Source organism: Triturus cristatus, chromosome 1_1 (assembly GCF_964204655.1).
Source record: "Triturus cristatus chromosome 1_1, aTriCri1.1, whole genome shotgun sequence".
In the NCBI taxonomy this organism is placed as follows: domain Eukaryota; kingdom Metazoa; phylum Chordata; class Amphibia; order Caudata; family Salamandridae; genus Triturus; species Triturus cristatus.
In genome coordinates, this window is record NC_140579.1 from 1029362045 (window position 1) to 1029384248 (window position 22204).

Here is a 22204-nt window from a genome sequence, read left to right on the forward strand (position 1 = left end):
TGTTTCTGAGTGTAGAGCCTTGCTCTTAAAAACTTTGGAGCAGTAAAAGCTAACAATGGTTCCAGACAGTGCATTGGTGAGAACATTCATAAAATGATGCAGCCTTCATTGGGCCTCGGAAGGTGGAACTTCTGTGTCAGCTGCACAATAGCATTTTGTCTGTTATTTCCATCCTATCACCCTCGTTCTTCAAATTCCACCCATGTTTACACATGTGGGTCTGTGCTCCAGTGTTCAGTGAGAGGTACCACCTAAGGAAAGGTGAGTTATTGGCTGGCTCACTGGTGTGTGCGCTCATGCAGAAATCCCTGAAGGTGCCAGATTCCCAGAATCTAATAAAAAAGCAACTAACACTTAAATCCAGGCAACAGATGCAGGTATTGAAGTGAAGGGCACTTACGTAACGTAGCAGTCACCAACATTAGTATTTCTCACTCACTCAAAAGGTCCAATCACAGCTAATTTTCTGTGCAATTGTTACCTGAAAACTTCAGCAGAGAGCACCATTTTGCTAGATGTCCCATAATCATTTGTATGACTACTGCCGCTGACATCCTATTAACTTGCTAGCATGTTGTATCCATTGTTGAGTTTGATGACTATGTTTAAAGGCACCTGCACATAGGACTTCTGTTTCACGAGGCTTCTAAATTTACAAATATTCCACCCATATATAAATCAGTCAGAAAGCTGTATAACTCTGAACATTGGTGGGTAGTTAGTTTTTCCTCCTCTGATCAGTAAGTTTTCTCTTTTGATATTTTGAATGCCCTATACTGAGAAAGTGAATTATTAATTGGTATGGAGGGTAGTCAACTACAAGTAATAAAGTTAAATTGTTGGATTCAGTTATAGGTTCCTGAGCTCAAAACCCTGGTAGTTATGGCACAGAACAGACTGATTTAATTTAAAACAAATGTGTGGAGCATTTAAAAATACCAAGTTAATTGATAGAACTAGAGAATAATTAAACAAGTAAAAGGACACCAATATGTAAAAATAGCACCTAAATGCACAAAGCACAAATAGTAGTCAATGGTCATGGTAGACTGGGACCTAGGTGCGATTTTAGGTCAACCACGAGATAGAACAGGTTGGATACACCAACCAGGTTTGAATTTGTTAAAGGTTTTACCTTGGAACTTAGGTGCATATTAACAAGCCCTGCACTCCGCTGGAACATCACTTTGTGTGACGTTCCAATGGTGCACAGGACTTAGCCATATGTACAAGGCCACATAAAGCCAACCTGCATGGTTTTTCATGGCCTGGGATACATGGAGTAAGGCGAGGCAGTGCAAGTCACTGCCTTCCCTTACTCTGAGTGAAAGAGTCATTCTATGGGTGTTGCTGTGGGTGTTCCCACTCAACAACGATGGAATTTGACGCTGCCCCAGATTTACAACATCAAGTAAGCCTGGGGCAGCGCCTCCTTAGAGCAGGTATAACGAGGAGAATTGTTTAAATTTCTCATCAATTTATTCCTCTTTCCTTGGGTGCTGCATTTTGAAGCACACATCGAAAAAGGAACATGACTCTTGTGATTATTTTTGTGCAGGAAGGTGAGCCTTTCTACACAAAAACAATCATGCCAACATTACAGACACCCTTGCACCAGGCCGAAAAATGTGCACTGTCAAAAGGACCGGAATGCACCATATATTGGAAATACGTTGCATTCCTGTACTTTCAAATTGGCATAGGGCAGCACAGCACAATGATTTGAGAAGCTGTCCTACGCCAATTCCGTGTAAATCTGCCCCATAGTCTTTTTTCTGGAAGTCAAAATTCTCCAGGAGGGCAAGGCAGCAGGCTGTATCCTTGTAGGGCTCTGCGACATCGGATAGGCATTGGATAAGGTCACAGTGAAGCTGCTGGTTTTGTTGGAAAAAGCTCAGTGCTGTAGAATTCAAATTTCACGCCCGGGGAAGCCCTCTTTCCGATTGGATAATTTTGCTAGTTTTGTCAGGTCAAGATTTTTACCTTTGGAATCAGTCTCTTTTCTATTGCTCAGTATTCGTCAACTGAGCAAGGCTGTGGGTTGTGTCTGAAGAGTTTCCATAAGGCTGATACCAATGAAGTCCTGCTAAATTGGATTTGCTGCTGCATAAAAGCTCTGAGTGGGGGAAACCTCTCTCTTCAGCCCAGCAACAACACTCCTTTGCGGATTGGCTTGACAGGCTTGTCCGGGTCCTCTGGAGGTCTTCAAACTCAAAAAGATTCTTAGTCCCAGGCTTTCAGGCATGTTAGGAAAACTCTAGTTAGATACAGCCAAAGGTCCTAAGCACTTGTGGACCAAGGCTCACTCCAGCAGAGACCTCCAGCAGGGTCCAGGTCATATCAGTTGGCACTAGTCAGAAAAAGGCATCATGTAGCTTTTTGTGTTTCCATAGCTTACACAGCCAATTGACCCTTAGCGTCCACTTCTTTTTCCTGGGTACCTGTGAGAGCAGGACCAGTCCTTCAGTCTCCTCACAGGTCTCAAGCAATTCTTCTCTTCTTCCTCAGGTTCGGTAGTAATCTGAGGAGTTTTTCAGAGGATCAGACAATAAATCAATTATGATGTTCTTGTACAGCGTGACTAATCACCCGGGGGGGTCTCCAGGCACTGGGTTCTCTGGTCCTTGGTCGAGGAGTCATGTAATGAATTTGCAGATGGAAGGGCAGGTACACATGTGGAGTGGGTGGTCGTTCCAGGACTTGGCAGCTATGTAAAAGAAGGAATGACCTCCGCAGTAGCTATGGTAGATGTGGGGGATGCAGACTAGGGCGACGGAGGCAGAACGGAGATCTCCGGTGGGATGACTGAAAGTCAGTCAGTTGTTGATGCATGCAGGTCCAATGTTGTGGAGGACTTTGAAGGTGTGGGTGAGGAGTTTGAATAGGCATTGTTTGTGTACGGGGAGCCAGTGAAAGGATCTGAGGTGGAGTGAGGAGATGGATATTCTGGGCAGGTTGAGGATGAGTCTTGCAGCAGAGTTCTGGATGGTCTGAAGGCAGTTTAGTAGGTGTTTGGTTCTACCGGGGTAGAGTGGATTAGCGTAGTTGAGGCAGCTGGCAATGAGGGCCTGGATAATAGTTTTTCTGGTGTGGGTGGCGATCTAATGGAAGATCTTGCGAAGCATGCAGAAGGTGTGGAAACAGGTGGAGGAGACAGCATTGACCCGGTTCTTCATTGTTAGTTGACTGTCAAGGATTATTCTGAGGTTGCGTGTGTGGTTTAAGGGTGCCGGTGCTGGGCCGAGTGTGGTGGGCCACAAGAAGTCATTCTAGGAGGAGAGGTTTCTTCTAAAGATGAGAACCTTCGACTTGTCTGAGTTGAGTTTGAGACATTTGGCCCTCATCCAGCATGCAACATCGGAAATTGTGTTCTGGAAGTTGATTCTGGTGGTGTCGGTTTCATCTGTGAGGGAGAGGATGAGCTGTGTGTCATCGGAGAGAGGATGTTGAGTCCATGGGAGCAGGCGATGTCTGCAAGGGCATCATTTACGTGTTGAACAGGGTGGGGCTGAGGGAGGATTCCTGGGTGTGACGCAAATGATGTTCATGAGGTTGGAGGAGAATGGGGGAGGTGTATCCTCTGAGTTCAGCCGGAGAGAAAGGAGGCGACCCAGTTGAGAGCATTGTGTTGGATGGCTAGCTGCCAGAGTCTAGTGATAAGGGTGTGATGGGAGACTGTGTCGAAAGCCACAGAGAGGTTGAGGAGGATGAGGGCTGCTCTTTCTCCCTGGTCGAGGAGGCATCTTATGTCATCGGTAGCTGCGATCACGGCGGTCTCGCTATTGTGGTTGGCCCGGAATCCAAATTCTGGAGGTGTCGAGAAGTTTATTGTGTTCAAGGTATTCTGTGAGCTGGCTGTTGATGGCTTTTTCCAAGACTTTGGCTGGGAAGGGGAGAAGTGAGATGTGGCAATAGATCTTGAGTTTGCTGGGGTCGGCAGGGGGATTCTTCAGAACAGGCTTGACCTCTGTGTGTTTCCAGGCAGTGGGTACAGAGGGTGTTGTGGTGGATGTATTGAGTACCTCCGTGGGTTGGGTGACAATTTCTTCTCTCCATAGGTTGTAGATGTGGTGAGGGCAGAAGCTTGTGGGTAGGGTAGATGCTTAGCGTCTCCTTAAACAATAGGGAAACAGATCCCAGGGAACGCCTGTCCATTTTTGCAGCAGTTAGCGCATGCCAATTCTAAACAATCCCACATGGCCCCTCACTTACTAAACCATAGAATGGAGAAACCACTTTCCACTTGTACTCCACCTGTGTGCCTACCCAGAGACGTGGCAAGGGTAATGAACAGTCCCCTTCTTCTTGGTCACTCTAAGCCAGTTCTAGGGGAAGCTTTCCTCCACTGGGTTTGTTGCCTGTCTGACTGCTAAAACAGAAGAAGGGCCTGTTCACGTGTCATATGACATCTGCTTGTGAGAGAGGAGGCCCCTTAGAAGTAAAATAAATTCCTGGCCATTGCCCTACTGATCTTTCTGCCAGAGGCCATTTGTCTCTGCTCTGGGAGCAATTGTAACACCACATCAGGGCTATTCATCAGCTTGGTGACATTTGGAGGAAAATGTCACCTTTTCCCTGGTTACCCCCATTTTGTGTTAGCTTTAATTGCTGGTTTTCCTATGCTACATACAGGGACACTGCTGTTCAGTGTCCAGTGCATGTGCCCTGACCCTCTCACATATGTCATATTGGCCAAATCCCAGGTTGGCACAATTAACCCATCCTTTAAGACCTTAGTATATGGTAAGAACGGTACTCGGAGCCTGTAAGTTAAATGTCACTAGAGGACAGCAATGCATGCTGTGATGACAATGCAAAGACATGACTGAAGGCCTGCCATTAATAGACTGTTCAGGTTTAAACTTCCAATTCAACTAGTTAAATAGCCCCTTTTGACAAACCTAAGCACTCCGTTTAAATATTTATATGTCACCCCAAGTAATTTTTTATTTAAATGTGGGACATGTAAAAGTTAAGCTTAAAACATTTCCTTTTAATGAAAAGACCTAAACAAAAGTTATTTTCACCATAGAGCAGTTAGTTCTTTCATAAGCAAGAGTTGGGAGTTAATATTATATTAAATTAGGTTATCTCCACCTAGGAACCAGCTAAAAAGTTTATTCCTAGACGTTTTAAAATGTTACAAATCCAATTAGTTGGTTGATTCAGATCTGTAGCAAACATTGTACAAAAGGTACTTTTAAAAATGTACCTTCAGCATGCCTAAAGCCTCTAGAAGCCCATTTGCCTGAGCTTCCAACTGTCACCCAAGATGAAATGTTCCTTGATCAGCTGTGGTGAATTGGCTCCAAGAGCTGAGACAAAGGTCCTGGCAGGAGGGTATAAGGGGCTCACCATCTTGCATATCATCAAAAGATGCCCACTCTGTTGCTGGAAGGTATCCACCTGGCTTGCCTCCCTTTTGTTTAACTAGCCAACCAGGCACCAATCCCAGTTGGAGGAGAGCTGCCCCTAGAACTGTTTTTCAGATATTGCATATTGCTCATTTCCCTGGCTACGTCTTTAAGGTGGGCACAGGGGCTGTACACAAGACAGGAAAGGTTCTGCCCTCTTAGTTGAAGGTAGAGAAGGGCACTGTGCTACTGCTTACAGTAGTGCATAAAGGAACAAAAAAAGCAGAAAATGATACCCTTGGGATCTTTTTCCCTATTGGGTAAAGAGGGACCAGGAATTACCCCACCCACAGGCTAGTGTACGCATAAATTTAGCACCCTTTGGTACCTTCTTCAGTACACTACTGAGAGAGGAGGAGAGAGGGGGAACTTCACCTTCTGTTGTGACATATGAGAGGACCTGAGGGGGTAGACTTGCTCCCACTTGTACCCAAGACTAAGAAGTGGACTACAAGGGTCAGTTGGCTGACCTCCTGTTAAGCTACAGTATTCAAACGCTGCAAGAAGCCCACTTTCGTGAAAGAGCTAAACTAATTTCTACTGGACCTGTACTGGACCCAGCTAGTGGCTTCTTTTGGAGTAAGTCCTGACCCCCAAGGTATATTGGTACCACAGTGTACTCCAACTTCCTAACTCGAGAAAATATTAATAAATGATTTGATACAAGAATGACAAAACTCCAATCATTGGAAACGGAGTTATGAACTTTTAAAGCTTTTAGTGAAAACGAGTGCCTAAACAATCATAGCGCCAACTGCGGATATCTAGTCACGCAAGACCAGAGTAAAGTCTCAAGTTATGGCCAACCAAGATGTAGCGCAGTTCAAATACATGAAGTGGATTTGGACTGGTCTCTGCTTACCTTCAGACTTAGAAGACATTTAAAAAAAAAGATGTTTGAAAAGATAAAATTCAGCAGGGCAAGTCTGCTGGCAATGTCTGAGGAGTAAGTCCCATTGTCGGAAAGCAACTCAATGAAGTTGCATTGAAGATTCCTACGTATGGAAGTTGAAAATCTCCAATGGGATAAAGCTGCAGGCGATGAGCGCATTTTTTGCTACTGGGGAGAAGAATGTAGAGGGAGATACCACAAAATCAGGCTGATCGAAGTTTTTGTTTTTAGCTGTTTGGGCACCGCAAGCACCACTTCCAAGGGTCCAAGACTGGGTGGGCACCACTTGGATTGCAAGCCTCACTTCAGCAGGATACAGGTGCAGGTTCAAGGTTGTTGGATATTTTTATGTTAATGTAGCTCAGAATGGGATGCCAGCCAACTAGCAACTGATGTCACTCTGGTAGTCCTGGGATCAAGCAGCAAGGCAGGCCTAAAGCAGCAGGGAAGTCATCGGAGAGTACAAGGCAGGCTTCAAGCAGAAGTGTTATCCTCTGGTAGCAGCAGGGCAGTCCGCTGAAGTACAAAGCAGGCTTAAAACTGCAGGGCAGTCATCTGAAGCACAAGGCAGTGCTTCTGTAGGTGTCACGATCCTCTCCTGCACTCTCTCTGTCACGACCCCTTCCTGCGTAGATGTCTAGTGTGCAGGGCACATGTTGCCTATTCCTATGGTGCGTTATGGCATGCTATGATATCATGACTGATGTTTTCCTAGCACACTCATAACAGATGTTCCCCCAACACCCTCATGACTGTTGTTTCCCCAGCATCCTCATGACCAATGTTGCCACAGCACCCTTAAAACTGATCTCCCTCAACACCCTCTTGACTGATGTTTCCCCAGCATTGTCATGATCAATGATCCCCCACCACCCTCATAACTGATATTCCCTCAGAACCCTCTTGACTGATGCTTCCCCAGCACTCTGATGACGATGCTTCCCCAGCACCCATAATTTTATTCCTCAAATTCCGTGAACCACTGGATTAGCTGCATATGTTGTTACTAAGACCTTGCTGGTGTTTTCAATTGAATCACTGCACGCTTTCCAGAGAATCACAGGAGCCAATGGCAAACCTTGCTCTCGCTGTTACTGGAGCCTTGGTGTTGTGTATCCTTAGGAGTGCAAGTAACACTAACCTTTTATCCTTAGGAGTGCAGGTAACTCCAATCTTTACTCCAAGTGCTTCCTTGAGAATGCAAATAACTCCAACCTGTGTTCCAAGTGTATCCCTGTGAGTGCCAATAACTCCAATCTGTATTTCAAGTTTGTTCCTAGGAGTGCCAGGAGTGTTTTTTCTGACCTTATGCAGAACAGCCGATGAAACCTGTACGTTTATGTCACTTCAGTTAATGCATGTTCATTGTTTGTAAAGACCCATTGGTGTACTGATAGTAACTGGCGCCTCTTGTTATTTCCAGTGCATGCATCTTCGCTAAGCCAGAGGTTCTTCTCCAGTGCACATCTAGCGCGCAAACGTAGAAGGTCTCAGAAGTGACACATCTTGTTATTCAGTGTCGCTCAACCGCTGAGCAGATCCAGTACCGCAAGTCTCTCTTTTTACTTTATCTCAACCCTTCTTACCCCTAGTGGGTGGGAAACAACCTTTACAACGCAGTCATTACATCGCACTACATTTACAACACAGCCATTACATTGCATGTCACTACAACACATGACACTACAACGCATGTCACTACAGCGCAGGCATTACATCGCATGTCATTACAACGCATACCATTGCAATGCATAGTACCCCTACACTATCCAACACTTACCCTACTGTTCCACCGCCTGGAGTTAGAATAGTAATTTTTACCCCTGCACTATCCAACACTTACCTTAAATGCAATGTAATGGTATGCGTTGTAATGGTATGCGTTGTAAAGGTATAATGCCATGTAATGAAATGCGTTGTAAATGTAGTTTTAAAAAATGTGTTGTAGTGGAATGTGATGTAAATGTATGCGTTGTAAAGAATGTTGCGATGTAAAAACTGTGTCGTAAAGGCATGCATTGTAAATGTATGCGTTGTAACGCCATACATTCCTAGGGGGACAGTGTGAGATCTCAGGTTTCGGTTCCTTGACTCGCATTATCCTCAGGAGGGATAGGAGGTTCAGCATTGGCTCCACTGTTGTCTCCGCGGTTGGTACCAGGTGAGTGCGACACTCTGCATGTCCAGGAGTAAACTGAAAAGTGTGTCTGAGGGTCCTATTTTTATACCTGGTGACAGGTTTGAAGTTGAAAAAACTTCCAGAGTTTTCCCCCCACAAATGGTTCTGGAACTTCCTTTCTCCCTGCCAAGGTTCCAAGGAGTCGGAGGTGACAAAAAGCTAGTGTGAAGTTTTTGGTGAGTCAGTTCCTTCAAAATGTAAATGTGATAAGGAACAGCTCCACCCCACACATCATGGCAGGATGGCCCATCCTGCCAAGCCTAAGCCCCTCGTTGTCATGACAATCGTACATTCTTTATATAAAAGCACTGGGTTCTGGTGCCCCTTTCTGAGGAATGCTGGGAAGGTGGATATTTTATGTAGGTTTGGGATGGAATATTAAAATACAGTACTGCTTATAATACACTATAGACCTTAAAGAGTGGCCATTGATGCGTAAAAGGTCAGAATAAAATATAGTAAAATGAGGCATGGCTCTGAAAATAATGAATATCTGAAGGATATTGAATATCTGAAGGGCTACATGCAATTACTAGGACTAAACTACATGCAATATTTACTGCATGAGATTAATATTATTACTGACATTTTACACATGAATTGAATATAATACTTACTTATCTTTATTGCATGTGTTATGTAGCATGTGCTTTAAACACTGCACGACATTAGATGCCTGCTGGGTCAAGTGATGGGCACGTTACCACTGTAAAAGACCATCTCCTGATAGCAGGTGGTAAACATTAAAAATTCATTTTCGAATGCTCAAATTAATAGAAAAAATAATATTCCAAACTACAGAAGTCTCCAACATCCACACAGATGGATGACATCCATACAAACTATGTCCAGACCCTAGTCACACACACCTCTATTCAATCAATCAATCAATCAATCACATAATTTGTAAAGCGCACTACATACCCGGTAGGGTTTCAAGGTGCTGAAGTGGGGTGGGGGGGTGCTGTTACTGGTCAAAGAGCCAGTTGTCTCCTGAAGGTCAGCAGGTCTTCGGTTTGTCGCAGGTCGAGGGGGAGGGTGTTCCAGGTCTTGACGGCGCGATGGGAGAAGGACCTTCCTCCGGAAGTGGTTCTCCGGATGTGTGGAACCGTGGCCAGGGCGTGGTCAGCAGAGCGGAGATTCCTGTTGGGTACATAGAAGGAGAGTCGACTGTTGAGATAGGCTGGGCCGGTTTTGTGGAGTGCTTTGTGTGCGTGGATCAGGAGCTTGAAGGAGATTCTTTTGTCGACGGGGAGCCAGTGCAGGTTCCTCAGGTGGGGGGTGATGTGGTCGCGGCGCGGGACGTCGAGGATCAGGCATGCGGAGGCATTCAGGATTCTCTGTAGTCTGCTGATGAACTTGGACGGGGCTCCGGCGTAGAGGGCGTTTCCGTAGTCGAGTCTGCTGCTCACTAGGGCCTGGGTGACTGTTTTCCTCGTGTTGGTCAGAATCCATCTGTAGATCTTGCGGAGCATGCGGAGGGTGTTGAAACAGGTGGAGGAGACTCCGTTGACTTGTTTGGTCATGGAGAGTTTTGAGTCGAGGATGATTCCCAGGTTGCGTGCGTGGTCGGTGGGGTCCGGGGGGGACCCCAGTGACGTGGGCCACCAGGAGTCGTCCCATGCGGAGTCGTTGGATCAGAGGATGAGAATTTCCGTCTTGTCTGTGTTCAGTTTGAGGCGGCTGTCCTCCATCCAGTCGGCGACGGCCTTCATTCCCTGGTGGAGGTTGGATTTGGCGGTGAGGGGGTCCTTTGTGAGGGAGAGGATCAGCTGAGTGTCGTCAGCGTAGGAGATTATGTTGAGGTCGTGCTGTCGGGCGATGCGTGCTAGTGGCACCATGTAGACGTTGAACAGCATCGGGCTGAGGAAGGATCCTTGAGGGATGCCACAGATGACCTCGGAGGCCTCGGATCGGAACGGGGGAGGCGGACTCTCTGCTTTCTGCCGGAGAGGAAGGAGGTGGTCCAGTCCAGGGCCTTGTTACGGATCCCTGCGTCGTGGAGGCGTGTGCGTAGTGTGTGGTGGCAGACGGTGTTGAAGGCGGCGGAGAGGTCCAGGAGGATGAGGGCCACCGTCTCGCCGTTGTCCAGTAGTATCCTGATGTCGTCTGAGGCGGCGATGAGGGCGGTCTCGGTGCTGTGGTTGCTGCGGAATCCTGATTGGGACGGTTCTGGGATGTTGTTGTCTTCAAGGTGCTGGGTGAGCTGGGTGTTTACTATCTTCTCGATGACCTTAGCTGGGAATGGAAGCAAGGAGATGGGCCGGAAGTTCTTGAGGTCGCTCGGGTCCGCCTTGGGTTTCTTCAGTAGGGCGTTGATCTCTGCGTGCTTCCAGACCTCAGAGAAGGTGGTGGTCTCGAAGGAGAGGTTGATGATTTTGTGCAGGTGGGGAGCGATGGACTTGCTGGCTTTATTGAAGATGTGGTGCGGGAGAGTTTCCGATGGGGATCCAGAGTGGACTGTTCCCATGGTCTTCATTGTGTCCTCGATGCTCACGTGGGCCCAGGTTGTCAGGGTGTCGTGGGCGGTGGGGTGCGGTGGGTTCGGTGCGGTGTGGTCAGTAGGGGTCTGAAGCTGTCATGGATGTCGGTGAATTTCCGGTGAAAGAAGGTGGCGAGGGAGTCGCACAGGGCTTGCGATGGTGGGATGTCGTTGGAGCTTGGGGTGGAGAGTTCCTTCACGATGGTGAAGAGCTCCTTGCTGTTGTGTGCGTTGTTGTCAAGCCGGTCCGTGAAGGAGGTTCTTTTGGCGGTCCTGATGAGATGGTGGTGGTTGCGGATGGCGTCTTTGTGGGCAGTGCGGCTGTCTGGCGTCTTTTCATTGTGCCATATGTTTTCCAATTTTCGGCAGGTGCGTTTGGAGTTGAGGAGCTCCGGGGTGAACCAGCTGACTCTTCTGCTGGTGTCTGTGTTGGTGGGGTTTTTCAGTGTAGCTACGGTGTTGGTGCAGTCTTTCATCCAGCGTTCGAGGGCGAGTGCCCCTTCATCCGGGTTGGTTGGGGTCGTCGGGGGATTGAGTGCGAGGTTTGTCTGTAGTTGTTCTTCAGTGATTTTGCCCCAGCGGCGGCTGGGGGTCTGTAGGGTGCGGTGGTGCGTGGGTGGTTTTCGGAAGGAGAAGTGGATGCAGTGGTGGTCTGTCCAGGTGAGTTCGGAGGCATGGCTGAAGGTGACATGGGGGCTTGAGGAGAAGATGACATCTAGCGTGTGGCCGGCGTTGTGGGTCGGCGTCGTGACGAGCTGTTTCAGTCCGAGGTTGGCGAGATTGTCGATCAGGGTGGAGGAGTTGATGTCGTTGTTGTTCTCCAGGTGAAAGTTCAGGTCTCTGAGGAGGATGTAGTCGGTGGAGGTTAGTGTGTGTGTGCTGATGAGGTCGGCGATGGAGTCGCAGAATTGAGGCCGGGGTCCTGGAGGTCTGTAGACGAGGGTGCCTCTTAAGGTGGTCTTTGGGTTCGTGTGGATCTGGAAGTGCATGTGTTCAGCGGTGCTGAGGGTGTCGTTGGTGTTTGTTGAGATCTTGATGGTGTTTTTGTGGACGTTGGCGATTCCTCCTCCGGCCTTGTTGGTGCGGTCTCTGCGGGTGATCTTGTACCCATCTGGGATGGCTATGGCGATGTCAGGCGAGGAGGCTTCGTTCATCCAGGTCTCGGTCAGGAAGGCGACGTCCGGTGATGTGGAGTCGAGTAGGTCCCAGAGTTCGACGGCGTGTTTGTGTGCGGAGCGGGTGTTGATCAGGATGCATCTAAGCTGGTTGGCTTCCGTTGTGGTGGGTGTCTTGGCGCTTTCGTGGCAGGAGAAGTTGCAGTTCCGGCAGGTGAAGGGGCCGTGGGTGCGCCTCGGGGCGGCCTTGCAGCAGGTGTGGGTCCTTCCTGGGTTGAGAGCGATGAGGGTGTTGGCGTCGTAGCGGAGGCGGACATCGTGACTGCTGCGGGGGCCAGGGGTTCGGGCGCTGGGCCTGGTCCAGGCACGGACGGGTGCAGACGGGCTTGCCTTAGGCGCGCCAGCGGCACGGCCGCGCAGCGGCCGCCATATATGGGAAGGTGGGGAGGGAGGAGCAGCTGGGAGGCGGGAGGCGAGGGACGGGTTGACGAATGGGCACGGAGGGGGCGGGCCGCAGGGGAGGCAGCGGCGGGGACGGGGGACAGGAGACCGGGGCACAGAAAAGAAAGTGTACAATTTGGGTCACAGAGGCACAAAAGTCAGCGCGAAGGACGGCGAGGGGTACAGAATATAAAGGGGCACAAAGCACAAAGCACAGAACAGATACAGGCACAAAGTTCACGGGGCACAGAATCAGCGCAAGGGTAAAGAGGACGGCGAGGGGTACAGAATAAAAGGGGCACAGAGCAAAGCGGCGAGCGGGTGGCAGGCCCAAAATCACTTACTTTGACAACCCATACAGATATGTCATTGAAAAGACCTGTCTCAGGAACGACACCAATATTAAGAAGTGTCTGCCATGGAGTCAAAACAATGCAACACTGAACGAAAGTTCATATATCAATCACAAGTCAAATTTCAATTTGCAAACAGTACATAGGAGCACGATGCTGTAATGATCATTGAAGGAAAAAAAAACAATTCCGAATGTAGAACGAAAGGCCTGCAACTTCAGCAAAACCAAAGGCAGGCAATCCTACTCTACCTCTTGAGAGCAGGCTTCCAGGAGAACTGCAGAGGTGTGTTAACCGGCCCGGGAGGAGTGCGGATCGGAGGCTGTCGATGGTGCTGTGGAAGGTCACGCGCCACAGTGCAATTTCCTTTCCCTCCAATAAATTTGGAAAGCTGTCCTTCTTCATGCTACTAATGTCATGACCACTGGTGTAACGAAACTTGAGGGAACCTCCCTGCAAGGCACTTGGAGGGGCCCCCTCCAGGCTCAATCAGGAGCTCTGCAGCCAGAGTACTGTGCTGAGGGGGCCCCCTAGAGCCTGGGGCCCCCCCCCCGCACCGCGGGGGCTGCGGGAGCCTCGGTTACGCCCCTGGTCATGACCTTCTTGCATCTGCTGTGTCGGGGAGTGTATTCATGAACGTAGGCAATTTCAAGCACAACTGTGCATGAGCCTCTTCTTTTGTTATGTTATGCAAATAGCATTTATAATGCGCGTAATTTACCTCTATGATACCATTATCAAGATTGAATTAATTTGTCCAGTTATTTGGATAAAAGGGAATTTTCAGTCGCTCTCTAACTCGCATGGAAGATGGTTTGACGCGGGCTAATGGTAGCGAATTCCACATTTGTCCTGCGGCATCTGAAAAGGACCAGTTGCCATATGCAGCATTTCTCGGAATATGCAAAAGTAATTGTTAGTTGGATCTCTGGCTGGGAGAGGCTTTATGCCAGATGAACTTGGTGAATATGAAGTCAAGGGACTGAGAGAAAATCACTCGCTGAACAACGGTCAAAGATTTGAAGTCAATGTAGCTTCTTTTGTGTAGGTGAAATGTGATGGTGTTTGGATGACGAACTAACGCTTGGAGGGAAATTCTCGCGCATGAGCAGAAGATACTAAAATGGAGTCTTGAAGACTCACATGCATGGCACCTGATTAGCTGAAATGAAAACAAGCTATTTTACTAATGCTAATGCGGGGAAAAGTATTAATAAATACAATGGGATAGAGTAGAGGTGGGTGGTATACAGTGCAAACACTTTATTTGAGAAATTAACATTTGTCTTCTGACTTTATCATTAGTGGGTATTTGGGCCTCTCTCGCATAGCTGAATTGAATGGAGTGACGTGAAGTCTGCGCATGCCCAGTGATGTGAACCATAAACGATGACAGAGCATTTGAATGGGAGCCAAAGAACAAGTGAAACATCATGGGAACAGGATGGTGCAGAGTTCAACAGTCAAGAGACGTATTCATAATAAAATTTTAATGTTTCAACATTAATTCAATTAGTACATGGAAATAAAATGTAAGAATAAAAAGTAAGGGGATGGGTTTGTGAACAATAGTTGAACTGATTTTTGTGACATGTAAGCATGGTGTGATGAAGATCCCCCCTTGCCTGACAAATCAAATTTCGTATTTTCCCGATATTGAAACCTTAGCGGGTGGGACATGGAGAAACGAAAGGTATAATTAAGATAGCTTTAGTTAGTTAGAGAGACGCAGACTGGGATTCTGGAGATGATGCTGAGAGATGCTGATGGAGAGCTGAAGAAGCATAGAGCTGGGTGGAGGGAGCTGATTGCAGAACCTGAAGCAGAACTTTATATCCTAATTTAATTGGATTAGATCTGAAGATCGTGGAAGAATCTCGAGGAGGAATAGAGTGTCAGAGAGGGGTGCGGCGCAACCGTCGGTATTCTAGAGAGGTCAACTATCCTGTCCTGATTCCTGTCCCGAAGCCTTTGTCTTCTGACCTATTCCAGGGGACCGTTACCAGCCCTTTGGCCAGGGTGTTGGTCTTCCACACAATCCTTGGTAACTATAATTCCTCGTTATTCACTAATGTTCTTTTCTCTCTGTCCTCTCTCTCTCCGAGCATTGATTATTGCATGAGTCCGAGGCATATGCACGGTGTTTATGAATTGAATTTTCTCCCCTGTGAATGATGGTGGATGTACTGTATTGAGTTTGTTCACATGCACCTGAAATCTGGATAAAGATTTAAACTTTCCTGAGTCTGTGGTTATTTACTTCGAAAGTATATGAAAAGTTAGAGTTAGGTTAATTATCACCATCAACTAGTTCAACTAATGGCCCATCGACCAGAGGAAAGAACTTGTTGATCTGTGAAGGGTTAGTTAGATATGGACAAAGGTATTGAATAAATTAATCCTAACAGCTTGTGAACTTATAAAACTTGAAACCCCTACCAACCAGCGGTTTGACCACTGTGAGTTTATGGGCCCAGGTGAGTATATGGTAGTGGAGTATCTGTTGTTGGTGAACCGCTGGATCAGTTTTCTGGTAGCAGAGCTATGGTTATTATTGACTAGTTTGGTGATAAATATTGAATATTGATTATTGATTTATGTTTAACAAAAGAGTTAGTGTCTTATTTTATGTTGTCTAGAAGCACAGGTACAATAGTTACCTGGGCATCCCGGAAATGGAATTTGAATATCGGGTGGTGAAAGAAGCAACACTGCAGAAGGTTACTTGTCTGTTGTGATAATACTGAGAAGCTATGCAGGGCTGGCAGTGTTATATTAGGGACTATATCGTGTAAAAGTAGAGTGTGAGTGATGCAGAGGGTTCGCTGGTGAAACTTTGGTCTTATTTCCCAAAAGGGGTAACACTGAAGTAGTAACAGGTTCTCCCGAGCTTGAATGAAGGGTAATAATGGGTTTTTTCTTGTAGTGAGAGGGGGTAATTCTTAACTCTGGAATGAGTTGAAATCCACCCTTTGTTTAGTGGAACAGACATAGTAGCGCTGTTTTTATGTTGTTACTAAAGGATTTTAATAAGAAAAGTTAAAAGAAATAAGTTATCGTATTACCTTGTGAAGGGAGGGTCAGTCGCAGGAGTTGTACTGACGTCACAAAGAGCCGCGCTGGGATTGGTTGAAACAGTGGGCGTGAGAAGGAAGCAGATTGTAAAGGGAGGGTCAATAGTGTGGAGTAATACTTACGTCATAAAAGGCAGCGCTGGCATTGGTCAGTCAACAAGCGCGAGTCTGAGTCTGATTGGTTGATAGATAGAAGCCGCACTAGGATTGGTTTAAAAGGAATTGTATGTTGAGTCCTGATTTGACTGCTGGTGTGAGTCGTGCTGATATAGGATGGGACGTAGGTAATAGAGTTCGAAGGTATACGGAAGACTCTTTTCTATATCGTCCGTCTGAAATGTTTGGAGAAAGAAAGAAAATGACGTTAATAAAGAAAATCAAGAATCTTTTTAAGAAAGACAAGCCTGTGATGACTAGAGAGGGAATTCCTATTCCACCACCCAAAATGCCTGCTTCATTTATGATGATGGAAAGAGGATATACTTGTGTATGGTTGGAGAAATGGGTGAAGTACACGAAAGGTGATGGTGTTTCGGCTTTTCCAGATCTTGGTACTTTTAATGTAAAGATACTTCAGAATTTGAGAAATCAAATGAATATGTTGGAACCAAATCCTAAATTGACACAGTATGAAGCTTTAGAAGAATGGGCGATTGAGGCATTTGAACGAGAAAAATTCAAAAGTGGTTGGAAATTTAGAGGATTTTTCCCTAGATATCCGTACGAATCACGTGGGGATCAAATGAAGCGTTGGAGAAGAGCTGTAATGACAGAGGGTTTATATCCAGTGTTAATAGCTGAAGAGCAATCAGGAAGAAAGTGTAGGGAAAGAAAGAAACACATGAATACGACAGGATATGGTGAATCAGATGATGAATTGTTGGATGATATTTTAATTAAAAACCCTCCACCGTACCAAGAAAAACCTAGTACGGTCACCCCAAGTGCACCTGTGATGGGAACGCCCTTAATTCCACACATTTTACATGCTATGTCAGTTAATAGGGTGTTGCAAGATAATGAGAGAGAAGCCTTAAATAAAACTAGGGAAGAATTATTTCAGAAAATAGGTCAATTGAATTTAAATGCCGAAGCCTTGACAGTACCAGTGACTATTGGCCCTGTTATTCCATTATATGGAGATAAAAATGTTTGCCCGAAACCTCAAGCTGTGTCAATTCCTTTGAGTAATCCCAGAAAGGAAGTAGTGATGTCTGATGATCAGGCCAGTGAGAGTGATTCAGTCATTTCATTAATTGATCTTCCAATAATGGAACATTTAGCTGAAACTCTGAAGAGAGTTTCACCCAAAGATTTGAAATAAAAAGGATCTATGGTCCCTATAGGAACCGGAGGTTCAACAATGGTTACTCCCGAGGATTTAGAGAGCTGGGCACAGGGAATAGAAAAGCAAAACTCACAACCAAAGTTTCTAGATATTAACAGACTGAAAGTGGATTTGGAAGAAATGATAACTGGTAATGTGAGCACAGAAAGATTGAACATCTACAATGATGAGGAGTTGTTGTTCTTATGCAAGAGCATAACCAGAAGAGAAAAGGTATTCCATGAGAAATTAACAGAGGTTGCCTCAGAGATTGGAATAGATATAGGGAGATCAAAACTGTTGCAGAAACCATATCGAGTGGAGTTTACTGAAAAGGATTTAGAAAATGTAAATACTTCTGGTAAAAGACTACAGATAAAAGAGTTGATTAACATTTTGAGAAAGTGGGGAGACATTGACAAATGAAGGACTAGGTGGACAAAAAAGAAAGAGGAAATGAAAGTGAGAGAAGTGTCGTCTGCATTTCCAGTTAGGGAATCAGAAAAGATTGAGAGAATATGTCCAATGAGAGAAGTTCCTGGTGGTGGATATGTTCATGTTCCTTGGAGCAGATAGGATATTTTGTCATTTACAAATGATTTCCCTAGGTTGAGAGAAAAACCTGTTGAATGGTACAGACAGGTGGAAAGATTTGTGAAAGTTTCATCAAAGGTTTTGTTGAAGGATCTGGATGGTTTATTTGATATTGTGGTACCCGCTGATTTATGGACATAGTGTAAAATCACAGTTGATTGGCCAAGTGAGGAGTATGCAAGAGATTCTAAAACAGGGGCGCCATCAGAGGAGGTGATGAAGAAATATCACCAGGTGATTACTTTCCTGAAAGGGAAAATCCCTCCTAAAGAAACGGATAGGGTAAAAAAAGACAGAACAACTCAGGAGCCAAAAGAATCTGTACACGCATATTATGACCGATTATTACAGGTGTTTAAGCAGAATAGTGGATATGAGAACATTGGTGATAAGGATATGGGACATTTTGGATATCGTTTTGTGCATGGTCTGAAACTAGAGATTAGTCAGATGATTCAACAACACATGTTGTGCTGGCAAAGTAAGACAATAGATGAAATATTGAAATATGCAAAGTATTGTAGCGATGACATTGAGGCAAAACATAGGAAGCTAAAGGAGAAAATGATGTGGGCACAGGTGAAATTGGCAGAGCAGCAGGAAACAAATGTAATTTCCCAAACTGATGATGAGGCAAAAGGGCAGAGTCCGAGTGAACAAGTGTCGAATGGTGGTAAAGGAAGAGGACGAATGAGTAGAGAGGAAGCAAAGAAGAAGTTTCCTTGTCATGTGTGCGGAAAGCATGGACATTGGAAGAACGAGTGTAAAAATGTCCAGAATAATAATGGGGCAAATCAAAAGTTAAATCCACAGATGCTGAATGAAGTGGTTGTGAATCAGCAACAGCAGCAGCAGGTAGTTACTCCACAGTATCAGGTGCCACAAGCTCCTATGCCAAACCATGTGAACATTCAAAAATACAGTGCGAACACCGGATTTCACGGAGAAAGTGGTAAGAATACCTCAGTGGTTTCACAATATTTTTTGCAGAAGGATGAAGATGATTCAGACTTTTTGCAATGTCGGTGCCTGAGGGAAGAGGAAGAGGAGTGCGTGTTTGGCGCATCCTTGTCGGTAGATCAGACAGGTCCATTTATTGACGGGAAAGTGGAAGGTAGTGACATCTCTTTCCTATTGAACACTGGTGCTACCCGGTCTACTGTGAGAACAGCAGACATCCCAAACCTACCCCTCTCTGGAGAAACTATCCAAGTTGTAGGAGTGTCAAACAAACAGATTAGAACCCCAGTTACAAAACCAATGGAAGTGCATATTGGAAATTTTAAAGACATGCATCGGTTTGTGGTTTGCGATTCAAGCCCAGTAAGTCTGTTAGGAAGAGACCTATTGTGCAAGATGAATTGCACAATCTACTGTACACCTGAGGGTGTTGCTTTTCAAACACCTGATGAAGATGTTGTTATAAGATGATGTTAGTTAAGCAAGGTACAGTAGTGGATGAAATGTTTTCATTATTAACTTAGAGTGAATTACCAGACGAATTGAGAACCACAGTGATTCCAGAGGTGTGGGACTTTTCAGGAAAATATATGGGGCTAATGGCAAATGTAGATCTAGTGAAAATAGTGGTAAAAGAAGGTGCAGTTTATCCAATCACACAACAGTACAAAATGAGTCCAGAAGTTAAAGCAGGAGTTGCTCCAGTAATTGACCAAATGATTGAGCAAGGAATTCTGAAAGAAATAATGGGCAGTCCTTGTAATTCGCCAATTATGGGACTCAAAAAGCCTATTGGTAAGTACAGGATAGTGCAGGATGTGCGGAAGATTAACAAAATTGTAGTGCCTTGTTGCCCAGTGGTGCCAAATCCAGCAGTGATCCTTCATCAAATACCCTGGAATGCAAGCTGGTATACAGTAATTGATTTGTGCCAGGCATTCTTTTCCATTCCTTTACACCGAGACAGCCAGTATCTTTTTGCCTTCCGGTTTGGAGATCGTGTTTTGGCATGCTGCCGAGTTCCTCAAGAGTACACGGAGAGTCCCACAATTTGCAATCAAATTCTGAAAAAGTGTCTAGAGTCATTAGTTATACCCGGGAAATCAGTTCTGGTTCAGTACATTGATGACGTTAAATATTTAGGGCATAAAATAGAAAGAGGAGTTAGAAAAGTGACCCCAGAAAAAAATAATCAAACAAATGCAACTACCTTAGACACAGAAGGAGATGAGAATTAAACCATTAAAACAATTCACTCGGAAAAGAGCAAAAGATCCAATTGATTGGAATGATGAATGCTTCGAAGCATTTGTAAAATTGCGAAATTGTCTGTGTGAGGCCCCTGCCTTGAGCATGCCTGATTATTCAAAAGAATTTGCACTATTTTGTTGTGAAAGAGAACGTTGTGCACTTTCAGTTTTAACTCAGAGGCATGAATTAAGCCGACGTCCAGTGGCTATTTTTCTGCCACCTTGGATCCTGTGGCTTCAGCCTTACGTGGCTGCTTAAAAGCAGTAGCTGCTACCTTTATGAGTCTGGTGCAAAGCGAATCAATTGTGATGGGACATCCTGTTGAAGTTTATGTGCCACACTCAGTTGAGATTCTTTTAACCAGGACTCGAACACAGCACCTCACTCCTAGTCGGATGACTATGTATGAAAGAGTGATTTTGGGAGCAGAAAATGTGACAGGGATAAGGTGTACAATGATGAATCCTGCCACATTATTGTCAGACCCATGTTGTGAAGAAGTGAAAGATGAAGTTGATCATGATTGTTTGAATGTGACTGAAATGTGTACTAAGCCCCGCCCAGACATAAAAAAAGTACCCTTGACAGAATCAGCTCATGTATTATTTGTGGATGGGTCATGTTTGAGAACGGAAGAAGGAGGGCTAAGTGCTGCATGCACTGTATGTAAGATATCAGGAGTCATTGAAGCGTCCTGTTTACCGGGAGTCAAGTCTGCACAAGTAGTCGAATTGGTGGCCTTAACGAAGGCATGCAAAATTGGAAAGAATTGGAGAATAACCATATTCACAGATAGTCAATATGGTTTTTGGGTTGTGGATGATTTTGGCCAGCTCTGAATGCAGAGAGGATTTCTGACTTCTTCAGGATATCCCATTAGAAATAGCAAAAATGTAAAGGATTTGTTAGAAGCGTTACAATTGCCAAAAGAAGTAGCCATGGTCAAGTGTGCTGCACGTCAGTCAGGAAATGACTATGTGATGGCAGGTAATCGATATGCTGACCAAATAGCTCAATACTGTGCAAGAAATACAATGGAAATCAAATAGAAAATGGAAACAGATAAAACCAGCTGCCAACTTATGTTTTTCTCAGCTCTAGAAACATGGGATGTGGTCAGACAGTTGCAGGAAGAAGTTGAGGAGAAGGAAAAGGAAATCTAGATAAGGTCAGGTTGTACAAAGGGGACAGAAGATGAAGTGTGAATATACTCAGATGGCAGGCAAGTTATGCCAGATTGATTGCTCTCTCAAATGGCAAGGGTATATCATGGGACAACACACATTGGTAGGGACGCAATGATCAGACTATTCAAACAAAATTGGTATAATCCAAGGTTTAGGGTAGTTGCAGAGAGCCTTTGCCAATGATGCTTAATTTGTCAGCAGTAAAATCCAGGCAGAAAGACAGTGGTTAGTTGGGGAAACATTAGAAAGACAGAATGACCATTTACTAGGCTGCAGTTAGACTTCATTGAGTTGCCTCCGTGCAATGGATTGAAGTATGTCCTTGTCATAGTTTGCTTGTTCTCGAGATGGGTGGAGGCATACCACACTAGAAGAAATGACAGTCTCACAGTTGCTAAGTTACTTTTGAGAGAGTTGATACCTCGATTCGGTTTTCCATCACTTTGGAATCAGATAGAGGACCTCATTTTAATAATGAGATAATTCGATTAATCTGTGCTGCATTTATCATTGAACAAAAACTGCACTGTGCTTATCGCCCAGAGGCTTCTGGAGTAGTTGAACAGCTTAACGGCACAATCCAGTCAAGATTAGGGAAAGTCTGTGCATCTACAATGCTAAAATGGCCAGGTGCATTGCCTCTTGTTCTGATGAGTCTCAGGAGCATCCCTGACAGAAAAACAGGATTGAGTCCTCATGAAATACTCACGGGAAGGGCAATGAGACAAGCATTTATTCCTGGAAATAAATTGATGAATATAACTGATGATCTGGTATTGGACTATTGCAAAGGATTGGCTGATCTGGTGCGTTCTGTCTCTCATCAGGTTGGAGAAGAGGCAGTTGCAAGGCAGTCAAGCCAGGCGCATGATTTGAATCCTTGAGACTGGGTGTTAGTGAAGAAACATGCGAGGAAATAGTGTCTAGCACCCAGG